General features: G+C 38.1%; 1 pseudogene; it reads left to right on the top strand.

Moving 5' to 3' along the window:
- Positions 1-9,831: 9,831 nt before the first annotated feature.
- Positions 9,832-11,511, top strand: LOC117063357 (annotated as a pseudogene).
- Positions 11,512-13,293: the final 1,782 nt, after the last annotated feature.

Genomic DNA, 13,293 nt, shown 5'->3' with positions numbered 1-13,293 from the left:
AAATGTTTTGGCCGGGCGCGGTCGCTCAAGCCTGTAATCCCAGCACTTTGGGAGGCCGAGACGGGCGGATCACGAGGTCAGGAGATCGAGACCATCCTGGCTAACACGGTGAAACCCCGTCTCTACTAAAAAATACAAAAAACTAGTCGGGCGAGGTGGCGGGCGCCTGTCGTCCCAGCTACTCGGGAGGCTGAGGCAGGAGAACGGCGTAAACCCGGGAGGCGGAGCTTGCAGTGAGCTGAGATCCGGCCACTACACTCCAGCCTGGGCGACAGAGCGAGACTCCGTCTTAAAAAAAAAAAAAAAAAAAAAAAATGTTTTAATGAGCTCAAATTATTAATTTTTTATTTTTATCTAAAATCAAACAAGTGACAACTGCAGTTTCAAAATTTATACTTAGTCCTTCATAGGTAACCAGTTCTGATAATTTATCCTATAAGCTGATAGTCAAATTTGTTATTTAACTTTATGAAAGGAATGAATTGCCTATGTTGGATCTTTTTGTGATGGAAAATAAAATTAAAAGTATTTTATCACATTCATGAGAGATTTGATGGTACAATTTTGTGGACACACAGTATCTAGATCATCACCTACTTTATTGATTTGTTATCTAATTATGAAATATGCTATAATAATGTAAGGAAGCTTTTTCTTTCAAGCTTCTAACTTTAATTTTTGCTCTTCAGTCTTATCTGCCACTGAAAAACCTGTTACATTCCTTCACTGTATGCATGTGTGATGGTTGATATTGAGTGTCAACTTGATTGGATTGAAGGATGCAAAGTATTGTTCCTGGGTGTGTCTGTGAGGGTTTTACCAAAGGAGATTAACATTTGAGTCAGTGGACTGGGAAAGGCAGACCCACCCTTAATCTGGGTGGGCATAATCTAATCAGCTGCCAGGACGGCCAGAATAAAAAAGCAGGCAGAAGAATGTGGAAAGTCTAGGCTGGTTTAGTTGTCTGGTTCTATCTTTCTCCTGTGCTTGATGCTTCCTGCTCTCAAACATCAGACTCCAATTTTTCAGCTTTGGGACAGACTTGTACTGGCTTCATTGCTCCTAGCTCCTCAGCTTGTAGACAGCCTATTGTAGAACCTCACCTTGTGATCTTGTGAGTCAACACTCATTAGCAAACTCCCCTTTATATATACGTCCATCTTATTAGTTCTGCCCCTCTAGAGAACCCTAATTCACCATGCAACAAGATCAGTAATAATTCTCAAAATATCAGGCAAATAAGCAAGTCTAGTCTACAATTCATATGTTTAAAAACCCAGAACCACATTATTTTCTTATCTTGGAGAAATACATTCTTGACAGAATTTTAACCCTTGATAACAATCACATCTGAGCGTGTAATAACAATTGTACATGACCAGTCTTCATAGAATCACATAATAGAGAATATTTTTGAATTTAACATTGGAGTAAAACTAGTATTGGTCTTCTTTTCTCTGAAATCATGTCCAACACTACCATCACCATTTGGTCTACTACTTTTGCCATATTCAAAGAAGGCAGAAGTCTTGTCAATTGTAAGAGCAAAGCTTATTATACCATCAGTAAATTAGGGTCAAAATAAGTAATACATGCTAGTAACCAAAAACAATCCAGATGAACTATGTAACTGTAGTTTGTCTTGAAATCCATTAGACAGCTGAGCACTAAAAGAAACTTAAACGAAACAAACTCCAGAAAGTGATAAGCCCTCAAAAGAGAAGAAAAAGCTGAGCATGGTGGCTCATGCCTGTAATCCTAGCACTTTGGGAGGCTAAGTCAGGTGGATCACCTGAGGTCAGGAGTTCAAGACCAGCCTGGCCAACATGGCAAAACCCCATCTCTACTAAAAATACAAAAAATTAGCCGGAGGTGGAGGTGTGTACCTGTAATCCCAGCTACCTGGGAGGCTGAGGCAGGAGAATCACTTGAACCTGAGGGGCAGAGGTTGCAGTGAGCTGAGATTGCACCACTGCACTCCAGCCTGGGCAAAAGGAAAGATCCACAGCTCCTGTGTGCCTGAGTGAAATGGAGAGTGAGGGGAGCAAGGGCCACTGAAAAAGGTAATGAGTACCCAGTCTAACTTTCAGCAAGCCTTCTAGGGCTGTGTGTGAATGATGATGGGAGGCCCAAGATAGAAAGGAAGACTACACCACCCTCTAGCTCTTTCCCTCACATCTTAGGGAGACCTCAAATTGTGGCAGGGAGAAATTAGACCCCTAGGCTTAACTCCAGGCATTCACCTCACTAAGACTGAGGGAGAAGCAGAAGACTGGAGAGAGACCTCCAGTAATTCTTTTTTCACAGAGCATCTATGGGCTACATCCACTCTCCAGAGGCCAAGAGTGGTGCAGCAGGAATGAAAAGGATCATCCAAGGCATAGAAAGCAGAGGGCAACACTGGAAAGCAAAGAGAACTCCCTCACCACTCAAAACTCTGGCAACCAGAATATAAAGCGGGGAGAGCTTGCTCGGAGGTCAGAAGGCAAGTGGCTCACCTGTGAAATACAACAGACATCCTGAGATTCACCAGTGCCAGGACCCCAGGCCTTGCTGACAGGAAAGGCTCGACGTATTTTAGATCCCGTAGTACATTGCTATCATGGTTTTATTGACTCAACAACCATTTAAATTGACCCACACATTTACTCTTTCTGTTGCCTTACATTTCTCTTTAAATCTTTGAGTTTCCTTTTGGAATCATTTTCCTTTACCTGAAAAACACTCTTTAGTACTTCCCTTAGAATAGGTCAGCTATTAGTAAAAAGTCTTCACTGTGTCTCCAGTTTTGGAGAATATTTTTGCTGGGTAAAGAGATTTCTTATGTAAATGAAACTAAGAGTTTAAATGCTCTTTAAAAGGCTTATTCCTTGACATTCCAGAGGATTTCCCTTTCCATAATTGGGTCATAGCTAGTTTGGACACTGTCGTATAGAGAAGCATATAGCAGACATAACTTGAAGATCTTTGCAAGATACCAGGTTTCACGTGGTCCAAAAATTTTACCAATATTGGTAGGATTTGAGGGTACTGAGCCTATCAACATTCAGACTATACTAACCAACCCTTTACCTAAACTAGTAAAATATCCTTTCTAACCACAACCAAAGGAGGGACTGAGGCCCATAGTATAATCACCAATAGAAATAGGACTTATTATGTCTTGCACTATCCCATGCAATACTCTTAACCTCCCTTGAATGGGAGTTCAAAATCGTAGGGTCATGACTAGAATGATTATGCCTTGCTCACTTTGCAGGAATGCCTGATCCTCTGGATACAATTCTGTCTACTCGTCATGACCCTAAACTAGTCAGAGAGTCATCTTCTTTGCAGTGGCTCCTTCTGGTACCTAAAATATCCCCACATTGTTAACGCTAACTTCTAATCATAAAAAAAAAAAAAAAAAAAATAGACTCTGACTGGAAGAACAAAGTGCTTCTGTAAAAATCATTACAGTGCTGTCCATAGAGGCCAGGCATGTAACAGGGCAAGGAATAAATATTGGAGCTATTTTTTTTCTGTACAGTTCACTTTTACTCTTCAGAGACTCTTCAACTGCTTTATAGGAGTTGTTCAATTCCAGAGAATCTGCCCTTTCCAAAACAGATAACTGGCACACCTGCCATGTTAAATGATTCCTAGACTACCACATAGTCTGTGCCCTCTTAAGTACTATTTTATTTATGGAACCCATTCTTTGCTTGTTTCTCACAAATAAACTGGTTGCATCTATCAGGTAATTATTACTGGTTTTCCTTGACATCCCATAGGAAACATGTCTCCTTACAGCATGTGCCCAGGAACTTACAAAATGAAGCCACACAGGCTACTCTGAAGAATTACACAGAAGAATCACTAATTTACTTTTGTATATGCATTATTAATGTAATAATTCCTATAATGGGGTATATACAATTGGAAAAGACAGTGAGAAAGTTATGCAATTGGAAAGGTAGTAGGAAACTAAATCTTACCTGATGTTATAAATGATGTTTTCATAGCTCTGAAAGCTCATTGGACCAATCTAAACTCTTCAGTTCAAGAAGTAATTATCAATGTTTTAGATTTTGATAATTACTAAAAATCATAGTTTTAGATTTTCTCTCAGTTTATCAATGTGGTATCTGTGTCATTGCTAACACTTCAGGTGCAGTTGGAGAAACACAACTGGTAAAATAGAACAATTCACCTCTGAGATGTTCACCTAGCTCTTCAAGGTAGACCCCAATAGACTGTGATGTGTTTCCTTGGTCTGGACTCTAATCATTCTGCTCTCAGTTTTTGTGAATGTTGCAGTTGCCAAGTGTGGACTTCCTGTAGTCATACATGTTTCTGCATAGTCACTATCTTATCACATAATCCAACTCCTCATTTGATGAAAGGAGAAACAAAGAAGAGACCCAGGTCTGACTCTAAACTATTGTTTGTTGTTCCTGAGACAACTTATTATCTAGGGATTCTAACAGTAGTGTAGATCTGGAATGAGAGTCTTCTCTGCCTGCCCCTCTGGTCTGGCCAGAGCTTGGATGTAAAAAGAAGTTCAGGAGGAAGAATAGGAACAATCACCCGCACTAGATATGTAAGAATGAGAGCAATCGCTTTACAGTTATAACTGTAGAATGCCATATAACTTGCATAATACTTCTTAGCTCACAGTATCATCTAGTTTGAATTGACCCTTGCCTTAAAAAAACAAAAAAAAACCCCAGTTCATCCAAATGTTCATTCTGCTGCTCATATCATATCCTAAGGACTTCCTAGGGCAATCCATAAACAATAAAAACTCATTCTTTCTTGGTTAATTAATTTGCAAATATTTTTTCAGAAATTCTTTTTAATTGTTCTTCCTTGCTGTAGTATGCCAGTAAAATTCTGGTTATATCATAGCAGGTTTCTTTATTTAAGAGGTTTTCCACATCTAGACTAGAATACAGACATATAAAAGCATCATATAAATACAATAATTTACCTAATTAGGTTATAGGTTAACACAAATATGACTGGCTTAAGAACAAAACAAATACTCAAGCAGACCCTGAGAAGATAAAGCAGCAAATGGATCTTCTCATCCTGAAGTATCAAAATGCTATATTACTTGTTAGTTCTATAGCATTCTTCCTCTAAAGAACTCAAGAAGTTTGGACATACCTTGAAAAAGGCTTTTAAAGACATTCTAATACTTATTAGTAGTACTGAGTCATTGTCAGCATAAAAACTTAAAAGAACATCCAGGACAAAATAATGATCCTTGCTATAGACTAACACTGGAGAAACAAACTTGGATTGAGGACAGCTGTGGTCATCTGTAACAATGCCACACAAGGCAAATTGCTTAAACGTTCAGACCTCATTTTTCTCCTATAAAAAATGGAATCATAATATCTGCCATACTTCACTGAAAATGTTACTGAAAGAGTAAAGTTAAATAATGAATATAAAAATAATTGCAAACTGCAAAATATGACACAAAGTCAAGAAATTGTGTCTGTGTATATATGTTTTAGGTCTTATATAGCTTTTTATTCATGGATTTATATTCTTCCCACATCTACCCACTCTGCTATCCCCATGCCCACCATCCCAATTTTTCATACCCCAAAATCAAACTATTATATCTTCCAGGAAGTTGAATCTATACATCGTGAATTGAAAATCTCATTCATTGTATTTACTTGAATTTGAACCAATCATAGGAAGTAGGGTGGAGAAACTGGGGGGCAGCATAGAAAATCAACTTCAATAAATGCCAACACCGAGGAATCAACTTCTTCATATGCTTTGGGTAGCTGTATGAATCCAAAACAATTCATTTAGAATGTAATTTTGCATGTGATTAATCTATCATCTGGTCTGATTGCTTCTGGTACATTTTTATAATTATAAATTGAATGGAGAATAAAGATAATTCAAATAATCTTATTGGCTAAAGCACAGGGCATTAATTCAGTTTATAATAGCAATAATGGCCTCAGCCCAGGACATTTCTAGGCAATTAATGACTGGCTGGAGTTAATGGCCCGAGTTTCAGCCAAGGACCATCAACTCCTCCTAGCCGGTCATCAATCCTCAGAAAATGCCCAATGTTCAGATCCATTCAGAGTTTGACTTCATCCCAACTTTATATTTTCAAATAAGTTTGTGCTTTACTCTTTTTCCTCAAATTCTATGCCGCTTGTAAACTGAGTAAAAATAATTGACATTGTTTTTGAATAATAAAGTAATTCATGGAACATAAGAACAACTAAATGACACATAGACATTATACATTAAATTGTATTGTAATGTTGAAAACAGAGTACAGACCCAAAACAAAGGGTATTGATTTCTCTAACTCTACAACTTTCTCAAAATCAGTCCTGCTAAGGAAAACCTGGGTTGTGAGCCCCGAATTTCATGTTCTTAGTTTATTTCTCCCAGATAAAAAAAATCAGATTTAACCTGTAATGTATGCATTTCTGCTTTCTACCTATCAACCTATCCTGTTTGACTTTAAATTCTTTTCCAGAAAGAGTGGGAGACATAGCAGAGAGAAGCATGACTTAACATGCAAGCCCAAGCAATACCAAATGACAATATCAGCAATCATTTCAAGCTTCTCTAGAGTATTTTACCTATTTTTTATTCCCCTATCTCACAGGAGGCAGATGAAACAGATGAGCTGGATTACCAGCAGCATGGCACACACAAGCTCTTTGTGAGCTGTTCAAGCGGAGAGAAGGATTCGACCAATCAGCCCCTATGTCTACGGGAGGCCACCAGGATGCTGCTCTCACCTCTCACCAGAAACCAGAGACTACAGAAAGAGTAATGCAGTGTCTCATTGAGTTTGCTTCCCATCAGCTCCCCTTCCCTTTTTTTCTTTCTGATTCCTTTGTTGTTTTAATCCATCATGAGAAAGCCAGAAGTCATGAAATGACAGTATGTAAAGTGACCTTTACAATCAGGGTTACTGGCCTGGAAGACATGGACTCAGAACACCTGTGGCTGTTAATAAACAAGAAGATGCTTTCATTCAGAGATCATACTTGTCCAAAGTCTATTCTATTCATTATCTATTTTTAAAAGGCAACCCTTTTAGAAATATGTATAACACATTCAAGTGGGCAATTCATTATCATTATTACTTACATTAACAGCTAATGTCCAAAACAGGTCTCTTGCAGGCTGTGCAGTCATTGCCTGTAAAAGGAAACAGAATGTCCCTCAGTAGCTGAACTAATATCTCCCAGAGGGATTCCTCAACAGAAAATGGGAGATGTGTTGCCAAAGAATAAAGTCTGGTCATGAAAAATGACTGATGATGAGAATAGTCAAAACAATGTTAATAAATGACAAATAACAATATACTCTTATAAAGTAAAGAGAAACATTGCATTCCCATCTTTTCTTGCTTCCTAGGAAGATGAGTATCTGTCATTAAAACCATTATTCCTGCTGTCAAAATGCAGACATAGAATAATTCAAAAACTGTCACAAAGAGCTTTACATATTGATGGTTTGATGTAGGATGGAGTCAGAAATAAAGAAATAAAAGTCCAGAAAATAGTATTCTCCCTATGCCTTAATCTACCTTCACCCAGAGGCCACATGCAGATATGAGACAACAGTGATACTGAGGATTGTTAAGCAGTAGTGCAATATTAAAAGATGATCTGTCAAATTTTGCTAAGGTAGATTTGATATGCTGGACTAGCATTTTAATTTGCTCAATATCATACAAATCAATACTAAATTTGGAGGAAAACAAGTAAGATCTATAGAATACAAATAATTTTTGAATTTAAGAAAAAAGTAATAATTTTGTTTTACTGATTTACAGAAAGCAACTGATGATCAATGTCAATTGTCCCAATTTAATTTCTTGAAGCAGACAAGTTGATATATATTCTATAGATAAAGATGTAACTAGATAATTGGTTTAGGACCAGATTTTCTCTGTTGGAATTCAGAAGGTTCAGGAATCTTCAACCCTGTTTTGCAGAGCTAGGAAATGAATTCATGTCTGTCTTAAGACAAATCCTATGTGCTTTCTGTCTTACTGTGGCTCACATGCTAAAATCTCCTCCTATGATTCCATACAATATGCTATTTCACCTAGAGGGATTTTACAAACCATTTAAATGCAAACAGGGAGAATTCCCCATTACTCCACATCATGGATTGTGTGTTTATGTACCCCGCTGTCAAATTCGTATGTTGAAGCCCTAACCCCCAACAGAATGGTATTAGGAGGTGAGCCCTTTGGGAGGTAACTAGGTCATGAGGGTGGAACCCCTATGATGGAATTAATGTTCTTATGAAAAGGGAAATAGAGTTAGCTCAATCAATTTCTACTGTGTGAAACTACAATGAAGAACTGGCAGTCTATATCCCAGAAGTGGGCCTCACCAGAACTGAGCATGCTGGCACCCTGATCTTGGACTTCCAGCCACCAAGTCTGTGAGAAATGCATTTCTGCTGTTTATAAGTGACCCAGTTTATCGTACTTTGTTACAGCATCCTGAACTAAGACACTAATTATCTATTTAACTTGTTTAACTATAAAACAAGACAAGGTACATGCCCCCAAAAAGCTCTGATTTGCATCTAACTAGAGGTTAGAATTTGGAAAATCTTATCATCTAAGGAAGGCTGCAGCTTCAATCAGAGGGTGAAAAAGAAGTGACATCAGTATCCATAATTTAAAGCATGTCTTAAAACAGCCCCCAAAGAACACTTAAATGTTGATAATGAAGATCAAGAGCTGCAAGTAGCATACAGTTGTATAACCGTTATTCAAACTATGCATGTAAGAAAAGGCATGCGGTTAAACATTATTCCCAGTTGAGTCTAGGGGAAAAAGAACACGATAAAGGTTCATATATACCTTTCTGGTTACCAAGTAGATGGTCTCTCTCCTCTTACCTCCTTGGATTAAAGGGTCTCTAAGATGTATGTAGCTTGTGAACTCCTATATTTAATTTCCATTTAGATTACACAGTGAACATTAATTACAGGTATACCTCCATTTTTTTGTACTTCATTTTATTGTGCTTCACAGACACTGTAGCAACCCTGAACTGAGCAAGTCTATCAGCCCCAATGTTTCCAATGTTATGTGCACACTTGTGTCAAATTTTGGTAATTCTTGCAATATTTTAAACTTTTAAAATTAATATTATATCTATTATTGCGACCTGTAGTCAGTGATCTTTGATGTTACTATTATAATTGTTTTCGGGTATCATGAACCCCACCCATGTAAGATGGCAAAACAGTAGGTAAATATCGTGTGTGTTTTGACACCTCCACGAACTGGCTGTTACTATCTCTCTTCTTCTCTTTGCACCTTCCTATTCCCTAAGACACAATACTGAAATGAGACAAATTAAAATTTCTACAATGGCCTATAAGTATTCAGGTAAAAGGAAGAGTCACTGATCTCTCACTTTAAATCAAAAGTTAGAAATAATTAAGCTTAATGAGGAAGGCATATTGAAAGCCAAGATAGGCTAAAAGCTAGATTTTTGTCACCAAACAGTTTGCCAAGTTGTGAATGTAAAGGACAAGTTCTTGGAGGGAATTAAATGTGCTACTCCAGCGAACATACAAATGTTAAGAAAGCAAGACAGCTTTATTGCTGATATGAGAAAGTTTAGTTGTCTGGATAGAAGATCAAACTAGCTCCAACATCCCCTTAAGCCAAAGTCTCATCCAGAGCAAGGCCCTAACTCTCTTCTTTTCTGTGAAGGCTGAGAGAGGTAAGGAAGATGCAAAGGAGAAAGGCTTGAAGCTGGCAGAGGTTCATTCCTGAAGCTTAGGGACAGAAGCTATCTTTATCACATAAAAATGCGAGAGGGATCTGTCACTTCAGCTCTGGTTGCCTTGGCTCCACCTATCTCCTTGCTAGAGCCTGCTTCCCATCCTACCACCTCTCTGCTCTGTTCTTGTTGCTGAACTTCTTCCCCCAAAAATCTGGCAGGAGTGACTTTGCCTAAGCCCAAGCCAGCAGTGGGCTGGGGGACCCAGTAAGTGTCCATGGGCTACCCTTCAAATGACAACATCTTGTTCTTTGGCTGATACAATGAGTGAACAGTTTGTCAAAGAACTGCCGTTAGGGGTAGAAACTGTCACTTTTCCTCAAGTAGCTATTGCTAAAAGGCCATTTATTACTGGAGAAAACATTGACACTTCCAGTGACCTAATGTTGGCTCAGATACTACAGATGGAATTTGGCAAAGAATATGATGCACAACTTAGGCATAAAGAAAAGAAGATTCAAAGGAGATAAAAAAAATTTCCATGTCCTTTGAAAATTATTGAAAAGTCCATCCTGATGAAGACAGTGATAGCTCTGAAGATGAGGCTGACTGCCAGGATACTCATGATGATCTCTACTGACTAGTAAAACCAGTTCCCACTCCCAAAAAGGGTTTTACTGGAAAAGGAAAGGGCATTACCACCAAACATCATGAAGTAGTATGTGGGAGAAAGAATCCAGCAAGAATGGAAAAATTTGCACCTGCATTTCAGGTAGAAGACAGAATGGATTTAAAACTACCAAACAAAATTTTTGAAGCTTCAAAACAACATGCCTACTCAGAAGAACATCAAAGTGCCTTCCTCCACAAGAAAAAGGAGCACTCTACTGAAGAAAATGCAGTTGATCCTGAGATACGTTTTTTTTATGTATGAAAAGGTCAACTCTGGAATGTTTCAGACAATCACTGACTTTTAGTACAGGAGAGAAATCCATTGTCTTTCACGTATACAGAAAGAGCATGGAGGACGAATATAGTAAAGTCATACCTACACAATGTGCCATCATGGTATTTACAACAACCCTTAATGAGTGGAAGAATCATGGCCAATAAGTTAAAGATGATCTTAGGTATAAAGATCACTTCAATGAACTAAGTCCACATAAGATTACCCACATGTGGGCAGAAAGCGAAATCCACAATCTCACAAGAATGCAGAGAACTAGAATTCCTTGTCTAACAGTTATACAACTTGAGTACAAGAAATACATTTTAGCTATGTCTTTTATTGGGCATGATTATGTTCCAGCCCCTAAATTAAAAGAAGTAAAGCTCAATAGTGAAGGAATGAAAGAAACTTACTAACAAACTCTTCATTTGATGCAGCAGTTATGTAATGAATGTACACTTCCTCATATCAACCTCAACAAGTATAACATACTTTGGCATGCTGGAAAGGTCTGGTTGTTTGACATCCATTAGTCAGGAGAACCAACTTGTCTTAATGGACTGGAATCATTGTTCCATGACTATAAAATGTCTCACAGTTTTTCCAGAAAGGAGTAGTAAGGAAAGCCGTTAATGAATGAGACCTCTTCAATGCTGTTTTAAACATCTCAGCATATAATGAAGGGGATTTTTTTTAGCTAAGATAGAAGCTTTGGAGACAATGAATGAAGATCACATTCAGAAGAATGGAAAGAAAGCTGCTTCATGCCCACTAGTATTTTATGGTGAATACCACCAATGCCCACTGCCTTCAATGTAAACACAGAGGTGATTGCCAGTTACCAATAGCAAACAAAGTTATGGTTGTACTTGCAGTACCAAAACCTGAGAGCTATACAGTGGTGTTTCTCTGCTTTCCCCTCTCCTTGCAACACATGTGCCAAATGTGTGGAATTTTTAGCTCAGCATTGAGAAAATAAAATCTCACTACCTTTAAGAAAAAGTGCAAAGTGAAGCAGCAAGTGCTGATGTAGAAGCTATGGCAAATTATCCAGAAGATCTAATTAAGATAGTTGGTGAATGTAGCTACACTAAAAAACAGATTTTCCATGTAGATGAAATAGCTGTCTATTGGGGGAAAAAATGCCATCTGAGACTTTCATAGTTAGAGAAGTCAATGCCTGTCTTCAAAGCTTTAAAGGACAGACTGACTTTTTTATTAGAAGCTAAATGCAGCTAGTGACTTAAAGTTAAAGCCAATGGTAATTTACCATTTCCGAAGTACCAGGGCCTTTAAAAATTATACAAAAATTAATTCAAGATGGATTAGAAACTTAAATGTTAGACCTAATACCATAAAAACCCTAGAAGAAAACCTAGGTAATACCACTCAGGACATAGGCATGGGCAAGGACTTCATGTCTAAAACACCAAAAGCAACAGCAACAAAAGCCAAAATTGACAAATGGGATCTAATTAAACTAAAGAGCTTCTGCACACCAAAAGAAACTACCATCAGAGTGAACAGGCAACCTACAGAATGGGAGAAAATTTTTGCAATCTACTCATCTGACAAAGGGCTAATATCCAGAACCTACAAAGAACTCAAACAAATTTACAAGAAAAAAACAAACAACCCCATCAAAACGTGGGCAAAGGATATGAACAGACACTTCTCAAAAGAAGACATGCATACAGCCAACAGACACGTGAAAAAATGTTAATCGTCACTCACCATCAGAGAAATGCAAATCAAAACCACAATGAGATACCATCTCACACTAGTTAGAATGGCAATCATTAAAAAATCAGGAAACAACAGGTGCTGGAGAGAGTGTGGAGAAATAGGAACACTTTTCCACTGTTGGTGGGACTGTAAACTAGTTCAACCATTGTGGAAAACAGTATGGCGATTCCTCAAGGATCTAGAACTAGAAATACCATTTGACCCAGCCATCCCATTTCTGGGTATATACCCAAAGGATTATAAATGCACACGTATGTTTATTGCGGCACTATTCACAATAGCAAAGACTTGGAATCAACCCAAATGTCCATCAGTGACAGACTGGATTAAGAAAATGTGGCACATATACACCGTGGAATACTATGCAGCCATAAAAAAGGATGAGTTTGTGTCCTTTGTAGGGACATGGATGCAGCTGGAAACCATCATTCTCAGCAAACTATCGCAAGAACAGAAAACCAAACACCACATGTTCTCACTCATAGGTGGGAATTGAACAATGAGATCACTTGGACACAGGAAGGGGAACATCACATACTGGGGCATATTGTGGGGAGGGGGAAGGGAGGAGGGATAGCATTAGGAGATATACCTAATGTAAATGATGAGTTAATGGATGCAGCACACCAACATGGCACATGTATACATATGTAACAAACCTGCACGTTGTGCACATGTACCCTAGAACTTAAATTATAATAATAATAAAAAATTACACTAAATCTACCCTGCCTGTGCTCTAGAAATAGAAAAACAAAGCCTAGATGACTGCACTTCCTTTTACAGCAAGGTTAAATGAATATTCTAAGCCTATTGTTGAGACCTACTACTCAGAAAATGACTTCTAGCCACCCA

The sequence above is a fragment of the Trachypithecus francoisi genome, unplaced genomic scaffold (genome assembly GCF_009764315.1).
Source record: "Trachypithecus francoisi isolate TF-2019V2 unplaced genomic scaffold, Tfra_2.0 Lachesis_group18, whole genome shotgun sequence".
Lineage (NCBI taxonomy): Eukaryota > Metazoa > Chordata > Mammalia > Primates > Cercopithecidae > Trachypithecus > Trachypithecus francoisi.
This window is presented reverse-complemented; position numbering and strand designations above follow the sequence as displayed.